The sequence below is a fragment of the Gobius niger genome (genome assembly GCF_951799975.1).
Source record: "Gobius niger genome assembly, chromosome: 5".
NCBI lineage: Eukaryota > Metazoa > Chordata > Actinopteri > Gobiiformes > Gobiidae > Gobius > Gobius niger.
Window position 1 is genome coordinate 30,255,500 of NC_136856.1, and position 18,209 is coordinate 30,273,708.

The 18,209-nt window shown below is 43.3% G+C and overlaps 1 protein-coding gene across 2 annotated transcripts in view; it reads right to left on the reverse strand.

Moving 5' to 3' along the window:
- Nucleotides 1–18,209, reverse strand: part of lingo2 (leucine rich repeat and Ig domain containing 2) — a 536,443-nt gene that overhangs the window by 290,886 nt on the left and 227,348 nt on the right. For both annotated transcript variants that reach the window (XR_013792916.1, XM_079557276.1), the window contains exon 4: nucleotides 17,586–17,663. The gene's annotated coding sequence lies outside the window, so the exon portion shown is untranslated. The remainder of the gene's footprint in view (nucleotides 1–17,585; nucleotides 17,664–18,209) is intronic.

Sequence of the window (18,209 nt, forward strand, 5' to 3'; positions counted from 1 at the left end):
AAACACCGTGGGAGAGTGACCGCTTTCAATTTGTCCGGAAAAAGGAGCGGGGTAGTAAGTAAGTCAGGGCGTTTTTTGTGTGTGTTTTTTTTCCTTCTCCGAGCACTGGGGAGGTGGAGTGTCAGGAGATCGGGTGTCCGTTGTACGCTTCTTTGTTGGGAAGGAGATGCCAGGCGTCCGTGCAAATTAAATGGGGAGACAGAAAAATGCATTATTGATCAAGAGTGCGATGCCAAAAGAGTCTCTCCTCGCTCACGCCGGGATATCGGGTGCGAGGAGCTGCCGGTGGGTAATTAAAAACACGGGCCTGGGAGGGAAAGGGGGGAAGGCGAATGACCTGCCAGGCATTTGACGCAGCGCCTATTGTTCTGACTTTACTGTGAGAGCGCATGGGAAAGAGGGTCAAATAGAGTGGAGTTGGGAAGAAGTGGTGCAGTGTGAATTTTAAATGTACTGTATCAGGTTCAGAGTCAGCTTTATTTATGTTGAACTTGTGTCTTGGTGTTATGAGGTGACACAGCAGGTTAAGAAAAAGACAAAACTCATCCTTTTTTAATAATGATAACAACACCGCAGTGCACCGGCTGGCTTATTAATTGACCAATATAGACATGTTCGGCATCCTCCTGTTGCACAAATGGTATTTCACATATGGTCAGTTCCTTTGTGGGAAACAGCCGTGGCTTAATATGGGAGAAATATACAAAAGCAAGACATTATAATTTTTTTCACTCCACTCTTGCAACAATACCTTCACTTTAGTAGCTCCTATGGCAGCAATTCATTTTCACAAGAATTGAGTTCTTGGGCCGCGCCAACTGTAACTTAAACTTAATTCTGCTCAATTGCTTCCGCATCCGGCCCACGGGTCCCACCTCTGTCCGACAGAAGCCAAACTTTCCATGGCTCAATCCATTATTTAGAACTTGTCACTGAAAATACGGACGATTTTGGCAATACATTGTTTTTCCTCATATTCATTATAGTAATCTACAGCAAAAGATTCACATTGATCCAAGAAACATTAAATGAATCACCTTCAGAACATTTATATAAAGCGTTGTTTAGATTCGATTTTAGTGTCATTTAGTCACAACCTCGATCGATATCTGTCCAGTTCCTCTCCATGTCTGTTCCCCTGATCTGGCTCTTTTCTCATTCCTATTACCCAGTGTTTTTCAACCTTTTTTGAGCCAAGGCACTTTTTTTCATTAAAACACTGCACACCACCAGCAGAAAATGTTCTCATCAAAGTGTCTTGACTAGGAACACCGTATAGTCTCACTAGCCACAATGCCTCAATACATCACTAATTCTCTTGTCTCAAAGAAATCAACTACCTGATATGGAAGAGTATTATATGGTTACTCTGCCGATCACTAGACAGCATAGACACTCGAGAACAGTACATTATTTGTGGATAATAATGCATTTGTTTAAAAAAAAAACAACCAGGTGAAATTGGATAATTTCCCAAGGCACACCAGACAATATCTCACGGCACACAAGGGTGCCACGGCACAGTGGTTGAAAAACACTGCTATAACCAACTAAAACCAAGAAGCATATATAAACTGCAAAACAATCCAAGAATGCAGTGCATAAATGTTTATTATGTTTAATGTGACTAACCGCTCACACGTTCTTGCGGCCGACACACCAAAAAGCACTTCTGTCACACATTAAATGATTTGACAAGAGCTTCCTGAAAACTTTGAAATGCGGCTTCCATTCCAAGTCCTTGTACCTTCTGCAAGTAACAAAGTCTATTTGTATTTCCACACATTTCAAACACTGAGGAACAATAATAAGTTCAATATTTTTAAAAGCCTGAAATATTTCTAATAATGGACCTTTCGGGTTTTGAAATTCATTTAGTAGTGATGATACATGCCTGCCCGAGGCACACAAGATTCATACCACGGTTTTACGCCAAAATAGAAAAAGTCTAAATATCAACACTCACAAATCAATGGCTGCTGACTTTTCCGAGCATGCTGGTCGTATATAAAAGCCAAGTATGAATCAGCCATGAGACATATTTCTATTATTAACAGCAAAAGCCATAAGAATATCAGTGCATTGTGCATCACGGACCATGAGACGGTTCCACAGACGGTTCAACACCAAAAGCAGCCAACTGCACATAGTCATTTATTATTCACGGAAAATACATGCCTTTTAGACCGTCTGACAGTTAGACTCTGCTTTCAATGTTGCAAAGGGCCTAACCGGTGACTTCTTTATGGGAAGGGACAGAAGTTTGCAAAGCCGGTGATGAAACTGATGCTTCTGGTCAACACAATACGCACTGCGCTTCCTTGGGGCCACTCTTTTGGACTCTGCCCTCCTCTTTTTTTCTCAGTGTCTGACATAAAAAAAAAAAACATAATTAACTTTTACTTGCATAGGTCAATTAGAATTTTCAAAATAATTTGCGAAATGCCAGAAAAATGGCAGATTTTTTTTTTTTTGTGTCGAACCCCTCCTGGAACCGCCACCTTAACGTGGTGGAGGGGTTTGATCGTCCAAATGATCCTGGGAGCTCTGTTGTCGGGAGCATCGTGCCCCTGGTAGGGTCTCCCATGGCAAACAGGTCCTAGGTGACGGGTTTGACAAAGAGCGGTTCAGAAGCCCCTTATGAGAGACCAACAGGCCCGGTTTGAACCATGAAGCCATCCTTCTGTGGACCCACCACCTGCAGGAGGAGCCATAAGGGGCTGGTGCAATGTGATTTGGGCAACTCCAACAACTGCCCCCACAACCTGGAAACGGACAAGTGGAAGAAAATGGATGGATGGATAAATGGAGGACAAATTTCCCAACGGGGACAATAAAGTATACAAACAAACAAACACTGAACTCACGTGTGATCTCGAGAGGTTTTGCAAGATTTCCCGTCTGACCTGGGAATGTTCTTGAGTTGAATTGGTTTGTGTGTGATGTTTTGATTTTGCCACACTGTATGACCAACACATGCCGATTTTTTTTTCCATCGCCATGTGTGGGGTCTCTCAGGCTTGGAAAATCAATTTTAAATCTTCTCATGTGAACCGGGCTTAAGGCTTCAACACTCTAAGTACTAACCTAATGAGCTACCTCACGCACTTCTGATTTGAAAACACTATTGTGCAACGACAAAATCCAGAGTCTATTGTTCTAAAAAGCTCTTTCAATCCAGCCAAAGCTAGAGTCCCCTCCAGCCGACCGCCTCTGATTGAAGCACTGTTTATTTCACGGCGGTAAAGTCAAACTGAAATAAGCAGGCTCTTCTGACGGCCCGTCGGGCTGTGTGCTATTCTTCTTCAACTCCTCTCATTTAGACCAAAAGCAAAACTCAAAGTCTGCAGCCGTTTCTGTCCCGCTGTTTGGAGAAGACAACCAACAAATGCTACCTAATGTGTTTTTATAAAATCCATGCACACTCCCGAGACCTGTGATTGTTTCAGCACTTAAATTGTCTTCAGAGCAAAACAACAGTTAGTGTCCTGTTGGCAAAACCTGTGTTGAAACTTGTCATTTGAAAATGCTTCAGTCCCCACTGTTATGTCGGACCAGCGCGGGTGTTGAAAGAGAGCATGTTCCCTGTACGTACACATCGATTTGAGCTACGAAAGATGAAATTAAGAATATCAATTTTAAAAATAGAGATTAAAAGATATTAAGATGAGTTACAGCATATTCATCAGTTTTTCACACAGACGTCAATGTTGAGATTGTTAGCTTGTTAACATCTTCTACATCTAGGCGCCTTTTGCAATCACTCTGGGTTCTGTTGCAGGTGAAGACACTGACCCTCCTTCCCCCATGGCACCTGGCACTTTTTTGCACTTGCACTTTGTAAAATTATTGGAAAATAAGAAAAGAATACCGCCATCCTGCCTTTGCCTGATCCCGTCAGATCTCGGAAGCTAAGCATGGAAGGGCCCGGCCTTGGATGGGAGACTGTTTGGGAACCCTTGGAAGCCTGGTTTAATGTAGTGAGTGGTTGGTGGTGGTCGGAGGGGCACAGACAGTAGCAGTAGCTTCCCCTCCACCGTGTATGGCGTGAACGAATAATGACCACAGTGTAGTGCTTTGAGAAACCTAGTGTACAAGTGTAAGCCATGATAATGGGGCGACGGTGGCGCAGATGGTAGAGCGGATCGTCTCATGATCGGAAGGTCGGGGGTTCGAATCCCACCTCCTGAAAGTGCACACTGTCGTTGTGTCCTTGGGCAAGACACTTCACCCACATTGCCCCCAGTGTCTGCGTACATTGGTGTGTGAATGGGTCATTGAATCCTTGCTGTAAAGTGCTTCGAGTGCCTAGGTGGAAAAGCGCTACATAAATTGAGACCAGTGTTAATTTTGACAACATATTTTATTTTAGTTTTAGTCTTAGTCTTTTGACTAAAATGTAACTTAATTTTAGTCGAGATTTAGTCGAAAAAATCTTTTCAGTTTTAGTCTAGTTTTAGTCGACTAAAATTGCATGTCAATTTAGTCGACTAAATTTAAGACTAATTTAGTCGACTTTGCATTGATAATATTCATTATAATCATATTCAATCTTGTTCCTCGGCTTCATGGAGCTGCTCCACATGAACAAAGCTCAGAGCTGATCCTTTGGCAGAGAATTTACATGATCTGAGGCTCTTTCAGACGCTCAATAGAAGTTTGGATGATTTTAGTCTCTCCCTTTCATTTTTATTTAGTCTTATTTTAGTCGACTAAAATATCTGGACATTTTAGTCACAGTTTTAGTCTCATGAGAAACTTTCAATTTAGTTTTAGTCCAATTTTAGTTGTCAAAAATATCACTTTGACTAAAATTAAGACTAAATATTTTAGTCGACGAAATTAACACTGATTGAGACCATTTACCATTTACCATTATTCTTGTCTCACCATGCAACCGCTACGGCCACTCGAGCAGCCTACGTCTCAAGCTCTATACGGATAAGGTTTCAAGCTGATATCTCTGTATTAATTCTCACCTTAAAAGAAGCTGAACAGAACTGAGACCCTCCCAGCAGTGCTGCGTATCCTGGCTGGGTTCCGTGCACTGACAGAGGAACTCCCAAAGGCCTCCGACGAACACATGCTTTAGCGCACCTCCTACCGTACCGTATCCGAGCACGTCTCCGGGGTCCTGACATACGCGCTACCCGGCAAAACCCCCGGGGGGACAAAATTACCAAAGAGACAAAGCGACGGGTTACAATTTAATGCTGCTTTCCCCCCTCCCTCGTCATGACGCCCAAAGGGAGGGACGCGCATATGTTGTTTTAGCTCTCCTCTGGCCCACCTTAAACAGCGCTAGTGTCGCCCCGCACGCTAACTCACAGCCCGAAGCACGGTGCTGGGAGTCGTAAAGCCAACAGACTGTGTCGTTCCTTTATATGGCATGAGCATAAGTCCGACTACTGCGGTAAAATATGGGCGGGAACACATGCCAACGCGCTCTCACTCATTTTTATGCAGTTTTCCAAAGTACGGTTGGAACGGGCAGATTTTGTTCCGTTGATCGGTTTGCAAAGAGTTCACTGCTGCGGTATTTTTCCTGTGAAGACGCACAGAATATGCATTTAAAGGACTTAAAACGACAGATCTGTAACTTCAAGAACCACATTTTTTCAAAACATTACAAACACATGGCTGCAGAAAGTCTGGCTTCTCCCCCATTGGCTCCATCCACCTTGTTACACACAAAGCTGATTCACCATCCAAACTGTTGCCATTTCCATTCCAGTTAACACCTGCCATTTTGCCTCCGTGTTGTCATCGGGGGCATTATTGTAACAACAGGGCGCCATCTGCCCAACCGCGGTCACTGAAATTGCCTTCTACCGCATCTGCTGGTGCCGCCGCGTTCTAAAAATACCTGGCAGAACATCTCGCCGGGGATCACATGGCGAGCGGGGAACGTGCGAACGGGGGCCTCACACCTCTCCTCAGCATCTGCCTGGCGAAAACCTCGCTCATGTAAATCCAACTGCACCGAGTTCATCTTTTCATCGGCTAAAGAGGCTATTGTTGATTTGATGTCGGCGGCGTCCTTTGCGCCGCTGTTCCCGAGCTCAGTGCCACCCTGTGATGTCACAAAGTGGCGCCATCCAAGTCCAAATGTGTTTTATACCCTGTTGTTTTCACCGACAAAATCTTTCAACGTGTAAGCCATGGTATAAATGTAGAGTTTGATTTTGTTGATATATTAGTTAGAGATATTGTGGATCGTGTGTAATTCCTAATGAGCAACTGAAGGGGAAAAAAATAATATTTGGCCTTGTGAGTCAATAAATCAGGATGGAAATAGACTTTAAAAGATCCCTCTGAAAAAGCCTTCAAAATATTGTTGTTGGTGCAAGTTTAGAAAGTTTGTAGGAGCTACTAAAGTGAAGATGTTGCAAAGGTGTAAAGAAAACTTTAATTTTGAGAGAACAGACCCTAAAGTTTTGTAACATTTGGTCTCCTTTCGTGCTACACGTGGATACCAAACATGTCAATGTTTGTGAATGATTGAGCGTGAGAAACCCATCAGAGCGCCCTCAATGTCAGAGCGAACAAAGCGTCATAAAAAAGCCATTGTAAAAAGTGTGGTTGGTTTATTTTCTACCAATCTCACCTTTTAGTTTTCTCCATTAAGATGTTTACGGAGAAAACTAGCTACAAATCACAAAATTTACGATGTGTGAAAACATTTAATTGGACGATATTTCGCAGATAAGTGTGAATACGGTTTGTTTTTGTTTTCTGTATGAGCAGTGTTTAAAGGCACTTTATCTCATAATTTTCTGGTCAGGGAATAAAATTTTGTTTTGAGCTTTGGTATGTTGTAGAAGTGAAAGAAGACCTTTGTGCGCTGAGCCTTTCCGTTGATCATGAACTAGCGGCTAAGTAAGTAAGTACAGTACAGTAAGTACAGTCTACAACAAAATTGTGTTCAGGTGTCAGTCCTAAGCCGCTGTGACTGAGCTGCGCCGCCATTGTCAACCTGACCAGCATGTTTTTGTTGGAAAGGGAAACTGTAGCACCCAGAGGAAACCTGGTTGGCTGCCTTCAATGCCCCTCGGATCCTCTGAATCGGTGTGCAGCGCCTCCTGGGTTTGTCCCTGTTTCAGAGCGCGGTGTCCTGCACTGGTCAGCTCCACCTTCGCCTTCCTCTTCCTCCTGCGCAGCTCCCTCCGCTCCCTCTGCTCCACAACAGTCTTTCACCATCTTCTGGGAAGAGCTTAGTATTTAACCTGTTTTATTCTCCAGTGAACGTCCATTAGCCAGAACAACAGAAGGCATGTGTGGCAAAGCTGCGTGTCTTGCCCAGATACCTCCTCGTTTGTCCCTTCCTTGTTTCCTGTAGCTCGTCTTTCCTGTACACACAGCAGGTGTAAGGGGCTCTTGGTGCCTCTTCAGTGTCTAAGAAGAAGATAATTGCTAGTTGTTGTTTATCTTACCATTAAAGTATTGCTTCCTTAAATTGCCAATAAACTCATCCCTGTGAACAATTGTGGTGTTAGAAATGCATTAGGAAAGTTGACCACAATCTAGATGGAGTCAATTATTTGTCACTGTTTTGGAAATGGCATAAATAAGGTACAGGAACTTGCAGGAAGTCCAGGTAACTCTTTGCATAAGGCCTTTTAATACTAGTTTTTATGTCCCACTTTAGGCCCAGTAGCCGTTCTACCTTTCTATAACTCTGTGACCTCAACAGCTGCTGATTTCTGCCCACATCTCTCCTCATCCATCTTCCTGCGTGTCAGCCAATTAAAGCTGTGCGTCCGTGATGAAACGAACCAATTAAGGCATGCACTTTGTGCCCCATTGTCTCCTAATGGCCACCCCTCAGTCACCTCAACAGAACATGCCGATACATCCCTGTCTTTATTGCGCAGACGTCAGCCACACAAACCAGGGGAGCCAGTGGATTTTTTTTTAGGAAGGTGTCTTCTTACAAGTACCTCTCTCCAACCGGATTTCAACATAGTCATCGTTGTCACATGTAAGAGGGAGAGTCGGACCTCCTGCGAGAACAGGATTGCCAAAACCCATGTATACTTGGTAGGTTCAATGTAACACTTAAAGAGGCAGAAAAGGCTAGTTTTCATTGGAAGATGTTTAGTGCACAAAGTCACCCCCTCAGAAAAGTGTCTGGATTTAACAAGCTGTTCCGATCTACAGTTGTTCTGTAATTGTTGCTACAGTCAGTCATGTCTATATTCAACAACACTACTATAGGTGCCCAACAACATCCTGAATGACCATGTTATTCCATCAATGGGTTTCTTCTCCCATATGACACGGGCATATTCCATGATGACGATGCCAGGACTCATCGGGCTTAAGAGAAAGAGTAATTCAGGGAGCATGACACATCATTTTCGTCTTGACGTTAACCCTATTGAGAATCTTTGGGATGTGCTGAAGAAGGGGCTTTGCACAGTGGTCACATTCTCCCATCATCATACAAGATTTTGAATGATGAATGCAACACTGGATGTTTTGACAGTGCAGAAGCTCATTGAAACAACACCGCAATGAATGTGTGCTGTAATCAAAGCTTGACCGAACAGTGTGTGACCTTTTTTTCTTTCTCAAATTTGACTCATGAAGCTTATATAAACTGTCCTGAAAAGCAGCTGAGTGCAGACCTGTGACCAAAAGTGCAACACCCGACCAATAAGTCTGGGACATTGCTCTGAACAGGCAAATGGGCCGTTGATCCGTAAACCTCCGGTGAGTCACCCCGCACTGACGATCGAGGAAGTGGAGCATGTTAGCTAACCGCGCGGCCGATTGCGCGCCGTCCCGAGTTAGCGCCGGGTTAAATTTAGCCCGGGTGGGTGGGCTCGGAGAGCATGAGTGCCCCTACTTGATCCTATGGAGTGACATTACGATGCGGATCAGTCATATTTGAAAGATCCAATATGACAAAGGCACTCAACTGCTATCTCTCATGAGGTATGCTCCGTTGGCGCATACATACGGAACATATGCATCTCAAAACACGTAGGCTGCTGAAGTGTTGTATATGGATCCAAACAGAATTATCTTTATTTTTTTCAGATTCAGCTCATTAAGTAGAGGCATTGACATATAAAGACAAGAAACAGAACATTCTTCGTGGAGTCAACACAAACTCTATCCATGTCTATACCTGAACCCCACCATAAAAGAGGGAGTTACTGAAATTTAAATTGTAGTATACAACCTCCTGAATGAATAAAGCCTGAGGATTCTTAGGTTTAGTGGCAGTAACACACAAATACACACAGTTGGTAACACAAATATTAATTTAATTTCAACGCAAAGGTACCTTGTTCCTCTACAAAGGGGTAGCTAAAATATAAAAGCATTTTTAAAGAGCTCCGTTGTTACCTTTTTGTATTGCCGCTAACCTGTCTTCTGCTAGCACATAGACTGGAAATAGTTCCTTCAAAATAAGAGTATGCTTCATCCTAAACGGGAAGTTAAGCTAATAGCAAACGGTAAAATAAATATAATAATGTATATATATATATTATATATAATAATATACATAGGGGCAAATGTACAGAGACAAAAGGATCAGGCCTGGTCAGGAGTGTAGAATAGTGATGGCGTACGTGGGGATGGCTTCCAACATAGCGCTCAGTGTGGGCTAACTGAAGCTCGCTCATGCTAGCAACATGGCTAGGTTATAGCATAGAAACCATGGAAATGCTTTTAGCTATCTGAGCCTGCTTCTTAAACTGTACACCTCTCTTAGCTGCCCGGACCTCTTTGAATTGAGCGTTCTAGCCTCAAGCAGATGAATGGCAGGTATGTCCGCTTCATGGCATATATATCATTTCTGTATTAGCATATGATGTGTATCCGACCCCACAAAAAAGCAGAAACTTAACTGAATGTAAAAATGTCTTAAAGAGGCAAAACCTCCGGAGAGTTCCCCCATGTCCTTTTAGGCTTCCGACTGCTAATAGCGACGCTTTGTCCATGTTTTTCAAAGTCTATGGTCAGGAGTTTCCATTGAGCTCCTCCTGCAGGCAGCCCTTGGAACTTTCCTTCCCAGTGAACAGCGTGGTTAGCAACTTCCTGGAATCACAACAAACACATTCAAAGCACTATTACCTAAAACTCAGTCCAAGTCTGAATTCAAGTCAAAAGTCCAGCCCTTTTCAAAGGATTTTCGTCATTTGCTGAACTTGGGCGAGTGATCAAGCGCTTGTGAGTTTTCTACATTTCCCTTTCCTTTCCCACTCCACAAAGAGCTGACCTGATCGGGAAGCTGTCGAAATTTTGTCTGCTCCTTTGTATTCATCCACTCCTTTTTTTATTTTATTTTTGAAATAGTGTGATGTGACAAGTTCAAGAGAGGGAAACATGTTTTTTAAACCAATTCAAATGAAATCCCGCCGCATGGTCTGCCCTCACGCTGCCCTTTGCTGGTCATTTACTGCCTCGTTTTTTTTGATAGAACCAGTGGAGGAAACTTTTAAAAAAGGCCTGGTGAAGTCTGAAACCCGGTATGGCTTTAAGTGATGAAAGCCGGGAATATAAATGCTTAGGAGTAAACATATCAAATAAAAACATGCATAAAATTTGCATCGTTAAAAGACCTGTGCAAAAGAAGAACAAAGAGAAGGGCCCAGGAGTCATGCGGTGCACTTCATTTAGCTGCAGTGCAATGTTCCACTCCAATTAGCTTCGGCCATTTCAGCAGTTCTTCGGGATTCAAGCCGTCCATTGTTTTGAATACAATAACTTTTTTTTTTCTCTTCATTTTTCAAAGAGAAATGTCTGGATAACTCACCAATTAGCTCGTGGCTACACTTCTTCTGCAGACCTGACGTTGTGAGCGCCAGTACTTCCTGTTTCTTCTCAGATGATCTTAGACAACTGGCGAGTTCCAGGTAGATGGTTTATTTCTTTATTTAAGGCGAACAACAGCAGGTGACAAAATAGCTTAACAAGATCCAAACCCCCCTCTAATTATTTGTTCCTAATATGTCAACTAAATAAAACCATGCATTTAAATCTGGGTCTATCCATTAGTTAGGTTTTGTTGCTGAAATTGTTGGCAATTTTGTGCACAAAATGCCTTATTTTTATATGAAAACATAAAATGACAGCAAACCTGCAATTTACCCCATATTTATATCAGTAATGTTCAGCAAAAGGTTCAAATTGATCCATCCATCCATCCATCCATCCATCCATCCAGCCATCCATCTTCTTCAGCTTTATCCGGGGCCGTCGCGGGGGCAGCAGTCTCAGCAGAGATGCTCGGACTTCCCGATCCACACACACCTCCTCCAGCTGTTCTGGGGGGACCCCGAGGCGACACCAGGCCAGCTCAGAGACATAGTCCCACCAGCGTGTCCTGAGCCTTCCACGAGGCCTTGTCCCGCTAGGACATGCCTGGAACACCGACCAGGAGGCATCCGAAACAGATGCCCAAGCCACCTCAGCTGGCTCCTTTTGACGTGAAGGAGCAGCGACTCTACTCCGAGCTCCTCCCAGGTAGCTGAGCTCCTCACCCGATTTTCCAAAATTTCTTCCCTACTCACCTGCAGTGTCTCGCATTAACAGAGACAGTGCATATTAATGGATATATGGAGCGTTTGGGATGTAAATATGTCAGATTATAGCAACAATGCTAGTTTCCATCTGTCGTCCTTCAGCAGGTGATGGGGATAAAACAGTAACAAAAATAGGCTACAAATACAACAAAAAGCTAAACACTCAAAATATTCCCAGCCTGGTTTTTTTCTCAGGTCTCTGTGTTTGGTGTGATTTAAAAGTGGCCAGTGTTCGAGCCTCTCTTAGGGATAATGGGAGATTGTTCCAGTCCAAATGTGGTTCGTCCGTGCGGGCCCTTACAGCCTGTGGCCCTGGTGCTCATCCCACTCACAGTCTTTGGTGCAACAGAGGAGCGGCAAGTCCATGCAGAACTTTATGAATAAAGCATTAAAGACATAATATAGATTGTGGTGTCAACAATTTGTTACTTTTATGAAAACATTTTCTTCATAAATGCGGCTTCTTCAAGAACTAAGCCCGCTGTAACCCACTGGAGGAATGAGCTCAAACATCTTGCCAAATCTTTACAACTAATCAAGAGAAAAATGCAGATAGATTTTATATCTGATTATGAATGATAGTTACAATGCTGCCCCAAATACATTTTTTATGTAGGCTATTATTTCTTTATTGTTTTTTGCTTCATTTTGTTTTAACTATTGACTTTTACAGTCTATTCACATGGTGCCATTTGTAAATTGCAATGAAGAAAAATGGAATCAATAAAAAGTTAAAAAACAACAACTTTACAAATGAAGTAGCTATATTAAAAAAAAGAGAGCGATCGAAATTGAGCATGTTATACTTATTTAATGTACATTGACCAGAGAATAAACTGGATTATATTCATCTGCAACGCTCTTCACAGAAGATGGCGAAAGACTGTTTTTATATTCACTCAATCCTGGCCCAACAACATGTGACTGCAAATGAACCAATCTGATCTCACGGATTCATTTGAGTTTGGCAGGAGCGGCAAACGAGGGAGTCCTGCCCAGACTGATTTCCCTGTCTATAAAACATACAGAGGTATCATTCTGGATGCCAGGCTATTCCTCGGCAAAGCTGTCCACCACAGCATATGACTGCTCGCGTGAAAAGTTCCTCACGACGCACCTACTCGAACTCAGGGAGAAGCAAATCGGGCTCCGGCTTTCCTTGAACGCGAAACAACGGAAGCCTTTTGCAAAGCCAATGGCACGCTGTCCTCATATCTGCACACACCGCTGCAGTTTCTCCTTCCATCCCGGCAGCAGATGGGGAGTCGTCTACTCGCTGACATGCTCATCAATCCATCAGGCTCGTTTCAATGTTAATGGCCGAAAGGATCAGTTAATTTGTCTCTGATGAGAAGGCACTTAAAACGCTGACATTGGGAAAGTGTTCTCATTACATCAAACATGGGCCGGCGGCGAAACGGTGGCGTTTTTTTCTTTTCTTTCTGATAATAATTTCTTAAGATCACTAGAAGTCATGTAAGAGGAAACGTCGAGGGGTGAAAGAGTGTAGCAACAGTAATGGAGTTTCTACCTCTTCGTAAGTCACTTCCTGTGCTCCAGTTGGTAAAACGTTCAGCTAAATCTGAAATATAATTGTGTTCTCGTGTTCTGGCGCTCCCTTTGTTACTTAGGGTCATTTAGACTTCATTGATTTTATTTAGAGACGCACTAAGGCGAGACATAATAAGTGAAACAGCCCTTTTTTACGCAGTGGTCAATGTTGTGATTTTTCACTTTCTCCCTTGTCAGAGTAAACAAAAAAAGACCCTTTGCGATGCTTATTTTATAGCATTTTGTCATCCAGCATGCTTTTCAGGAAATAACTGCAACGTTGTGGTGCCCCCTCATCGTTCCCACACGCATTCATTCAATAATTAAGTTAAAGCAGTACTAAGCAACTCTTCCCCCTAGAGGCCATGAGCGCAACTGCAGGTGTAGTAGCAAGTTACGATTTTTTTTAACTTATTAATTGTCTTGGAGAGTAAATACTACGCTGACAGGAAAGGCGAAGGGAGAGAGGGTTACTGTGCATCCAATTATACAATATATATAATATATAAAAAAAAATTTCACTCAAACTTGGCTGTAAATACTGTTCAAAGTGACGTTAGCCCGCAGTTAGCTTTGCCCGTTAGCATGTTAGCTCGTGATTCCATTAGTGTGTATTGCTTTCTCCGCACCGGGGGCAGTCAAGTTGCAAACATGGTTTTCTGGCCAGAGACACCAGGGGGAGATGAAAGACCCTCCAATCATCCCATAAACACTTGTATTACCCCCACAGGGACAACGAAAAGGATTTATTAAGGTAAACACATTACTTAGTACTGCTTTAAGTATATTTCATTAATCCACAAAAGGACATTTATTCTCCACATTTGGCCCCTCCTCAATGCCACCGGGGCAGCCTGTAGGAGCCGGCGCTCGGGGATCCAACTCCAGATGTGGAGCCGGACTAACGGTCAGAACCACAGGGCTGGAGTTTTTACTGGTCGTGGGAAAGCGGAGTACTCGGAGGAAACCTACGCAGACACGGGGAGAACATGCAAACTCCACACAAAAAGGCCCCGTCCAGCTGGGAATCCAACCTGGGACCTTCAAGCTGTATGCAATATTGACATGTTTGATATCCAGGTATATCTTGCAACAATATATCCACTTTAGGAGCTCCTACAGGCTCCAAACCCACCAGTCTTGTACAACAATATTTGTTCAAATCTAATTCCGAGGCAAATTTAATGAAGATTGAATAAAAAAATCAAGGCAAAATGAACGAAAGCTTTTTCCCTAGTAGTAGTAGTACAAGCCTGGAAAGTTTAATCTGTAGGAGCTGAGGTGGAGACAAAAACGTCAACATTGACCACGGCATGAGAAATGTATGTTTTCACCTGCCGTGTCCCGCCTTAGTAAATGGGCTGGAGAAAGTGTCTGCTGTAAAAATTGTGGTTCCAAAGTTTGAGAACCGCTGGTTTAGGGTAAAACCAAAACCCATTTCTTCATAAAATGGTCAATTCACCAGCGTAAAACTATGGTCATTACTTCCCAAGCGCTAGCCCATCAAACGGAGTAATAATGAGAGAAATGCAGTCTGTCTCCTTTTCACAGTCTGCCTCCTTTAAGTGCACATGCAAACAGCAAATAAAAAATGGATGGTGAACACAATGCTGGCGGAGTATATGGGACGACTGCCAGTGCATTTGGGGAGAAGAAATACTTACAGCAGATGGAACGGCAAAAGTCTGTTGTTTTACAGCACTGTGTAGCGCCTGCGTGTGCCGAAAATGAGGGTTGTTTATATGTGGGCTTTCAGATGGTCCTGTTTGATAAATAAAACATGAGCAAATATTGAGGACAATAAATAGAATGATATTACTTAGCTTAAATTGATAACGGCAAAAGTCAGGCAAAAAAACAGCTTTGTTCCCTCTGCTATAAGGTGGTAACAGATTTATTTTCTTGTCGTAAATAAACACATGGGAGTTTTTTAGGGGCAGCACTAAAAGTTTAAGCTCAGTTACCTCCAGTTGGATTCTCAATGTCTCCAAAACCAAGGAGATGGTAGTGGATATATCCATCTATCCATCTTTCCTTCCATACAACCATACAACGAAACATCCACCATCCATCCATCTTACATGACTAGATGGCATGATGGGGGAAAAACAGCCAATCAACAACCTACTCACACGCAGCACTGCCCTGCCCATGGATGGATGTGGATATGATGCACTGCGCTGGTCACAAGAAGGATTTACTAGCAACATTTCTGTTATGGGACAACCTTAGGATTTGGGAATGCAACAACAACAACAATTCTCTCCATTGCACATTTTTTGCTGCCATGAGATGAAAGATCACTTGTTGTGAGGAAAAGCTTGTGCTGTAGCCCAAAACACAGGTTGTACGGTGAGAAAAGGACAACGATTTTAAATAGAACTGTTACGACTACAGACGAGCCAGAGTCGGCTAAAGGCATAAGTGACATAATGTGCCTGCTTAGAGCCTACTGGCCACTGGAGGCTTCCAAGGAGTAACTGTTTGTTTCTTTTTTTTCCACGTTGAAATTTGAATACTGTTCCACAATATACTGTAATTACAACTCCAGTGCCCTAACATTGATGAAATAGTGTTAAGAATATTGTGAAAAAGCGCTTTGTGCGTTGTTGCACTACTGTCGATATTAAACTGGTGCACAATTATAATAATCAAAGCTAGGCTTCAAAGTAGGCTTCAGTAAGCTCCAGGGCCATAGACTCCAGGTCAGTCGACTTAAGCAGACTCCAGGGCAGTAGGCTTCAGTAGGCTCCAGGACCTTGGGCTCCAGGTCAGTAGACTTCAGTAGGCTCCAGGTCAGTAGACTTCAGTAGATTCCAGGGCCTTGGGCTCCAGGTCAGTAGACTTCAGTAGGCTCCAGGGCCGTGGGCTCCAGGTGAGTAGACTTCAGTAAGCTCCAGGGCAGTAGACTTCAGTAGGCTCCAGGGCCGTGGGCTCCAGGTGAGTAGACTTCAGTAAGCTCCAGGGCAGTAGACTTCAGTAGGCTCCAGGGCCGTGGGCTCCAGGTGAGTAGACTTCAGTAAGCTCCAGGGCAGTAGACTTCAGTAGGCTCCAGGGCCGTGGGCTCCAGGTGAGTAGACTTCAGTAAGCTCCAGGGCAGTAGACTTCAGTAGGCTCAACGAGAAAAGCCATTGTTACACTGTTCAAAGTGTTCTAAGTGTTTTCCACTCAGAAGTCCGAGCTCTGTGTGAAGACTCCGAAACGCTTCCATAGCCACACACTCTCATCTTTAAATGATTCAAAACACTGTCTGAATAGGTGTGCATGCATTTGCATGGCGGCACAAGCTTCATCTGACTATGAGCGTGTTGTGCAGAAGCAGGCCGCTTTAGCATTATTCATTTCGCTGCACTAAAAGTTTGTTCAGACGACTGTCCCTGCACTATACAGCCTCATTTAACTCACAGCCTGTGAATAAGATGAGAATCTTAAGTGTAAAGTGCTCCTTATTTTAATAATTTGTCAATTACACATTTTGGTTAATATTTTACATTCAATTAATTGTCTGTACTAAACTTAATTTTGTAAAAAGAAAAAACGCAATTATTGAAAGGGTTATCACTTTGTGATGGGCTTACAGACGGGGCTCCCACAGGACCAGGCTGACCAAAGAGTAAACAGTTGTAACAATCATTGTAATAAAATATTATATTCCGGTTGCAGCAAGTGGAATGTGCACAATTTACACATAAATAAATGCAATATACAATAATTAATAAATACACCAGAATACAGGAGATGACATCGGAATTTCGGAAAATCGGACTTCTGAACCCACTGCTTAGTGTTCCCCTAATTTCACGGGGAATTCTGTGTTAGGCATTTCGAGGGGCCTGCCCGGAGGCTTGGGCCAGCAATGTGTGACAGTGTTTGATTTGTTGGAACGCTGTGCGCCGAGTGAGCCATTCCAACCTCAACAAAATATAACAATAGCACCACCAGAGTCACAAGCAACAGTGCCCAGGGGTGAACGGGGCCACGCTGAACTTGCTCTGCACTTTTCTACGAAAGCAGAGCTATCCTCATGCTGTCGAGAGCCTGAAACTTGCTATGACAGCCGTCAGTCAGAGCTACAATGCAATCTTTGAACTCTCGAACTGTGGAGACAAGTGCATGAGGCTTGTGATTTTACATTCCCTACGTCTTGCAATGTGAAATCTAAAAGTCCTATTGCAGCGTACCACGGCTTTATAAATAGAGAAACAATAGACAAGGTTTGTAGCATCTACAGACTTAGACCTTGAGATTGCCATTTCATCAATAAAAAAAGCAAAAACTAGTTAACACCAAGCTTTGTCCAAAATAAACAGTGTGCGTACGTAAACCTTCAAAATGAAGGCCTCAAAATTCACCAAATTGAAATATTTTGGACAGAATAGTGTCAAGCACGACTTGGTTGTTTTGAGAATACTGAACACTTCCACTGAGAAATGAAGTGTTCCATCATCATCAAGCCAAAGCTATAGGTCCAGACAAAACCAGGAGCGTTCTTACCTTCAGCAAAGTCCAGTCGGTTCTGAATGGTCTCCACCGATGAGTTGCATGGGGCGTTCACTTTCTAATCCAAGTGATCTGCAAGACAAAATGAACAATATGTCAGAAAGAAGAGAACTTAATCTTTCGACAGTTTATTTTTTAGATTTTTTCCACTTAAAACCTATTCACCTTATTTCCCCTTTATACAGCCAGAAAAGTACCGCTGGGAGTACGTATAGGAGGAGAATGTATTGTATGTTTATGGCACATCACATCACAGAGAAGCTCTCCTGGACCATGCACACTACATCACTGGTCAAGAAAAGTTATCAGCGGCTCTATTTTCTCCACAAGTTGAGAAGAGCCAGAGTCCCAGCCTCCGTTATGTGCAACTTCAACAGAGGGACTATAGAGAACACCCTGACCAGCTCCATCACTGTGTGGCACGGCACCAGCACTGCCTCCTGCCGAAGGAGCCTCCGGCGCATCGCGAGAGCAGTGGAGAAGATCTGTGGAGCCCCTTGCCCCAACATTAAGGACATATACTCCACCCGTCAGAAACTCCAGGGAACCTACACACCCCCCACACAGTCTCTTCAAGGTAATGCCTTTCGGGAGAAGTTTCATACACCAGGCCATCAG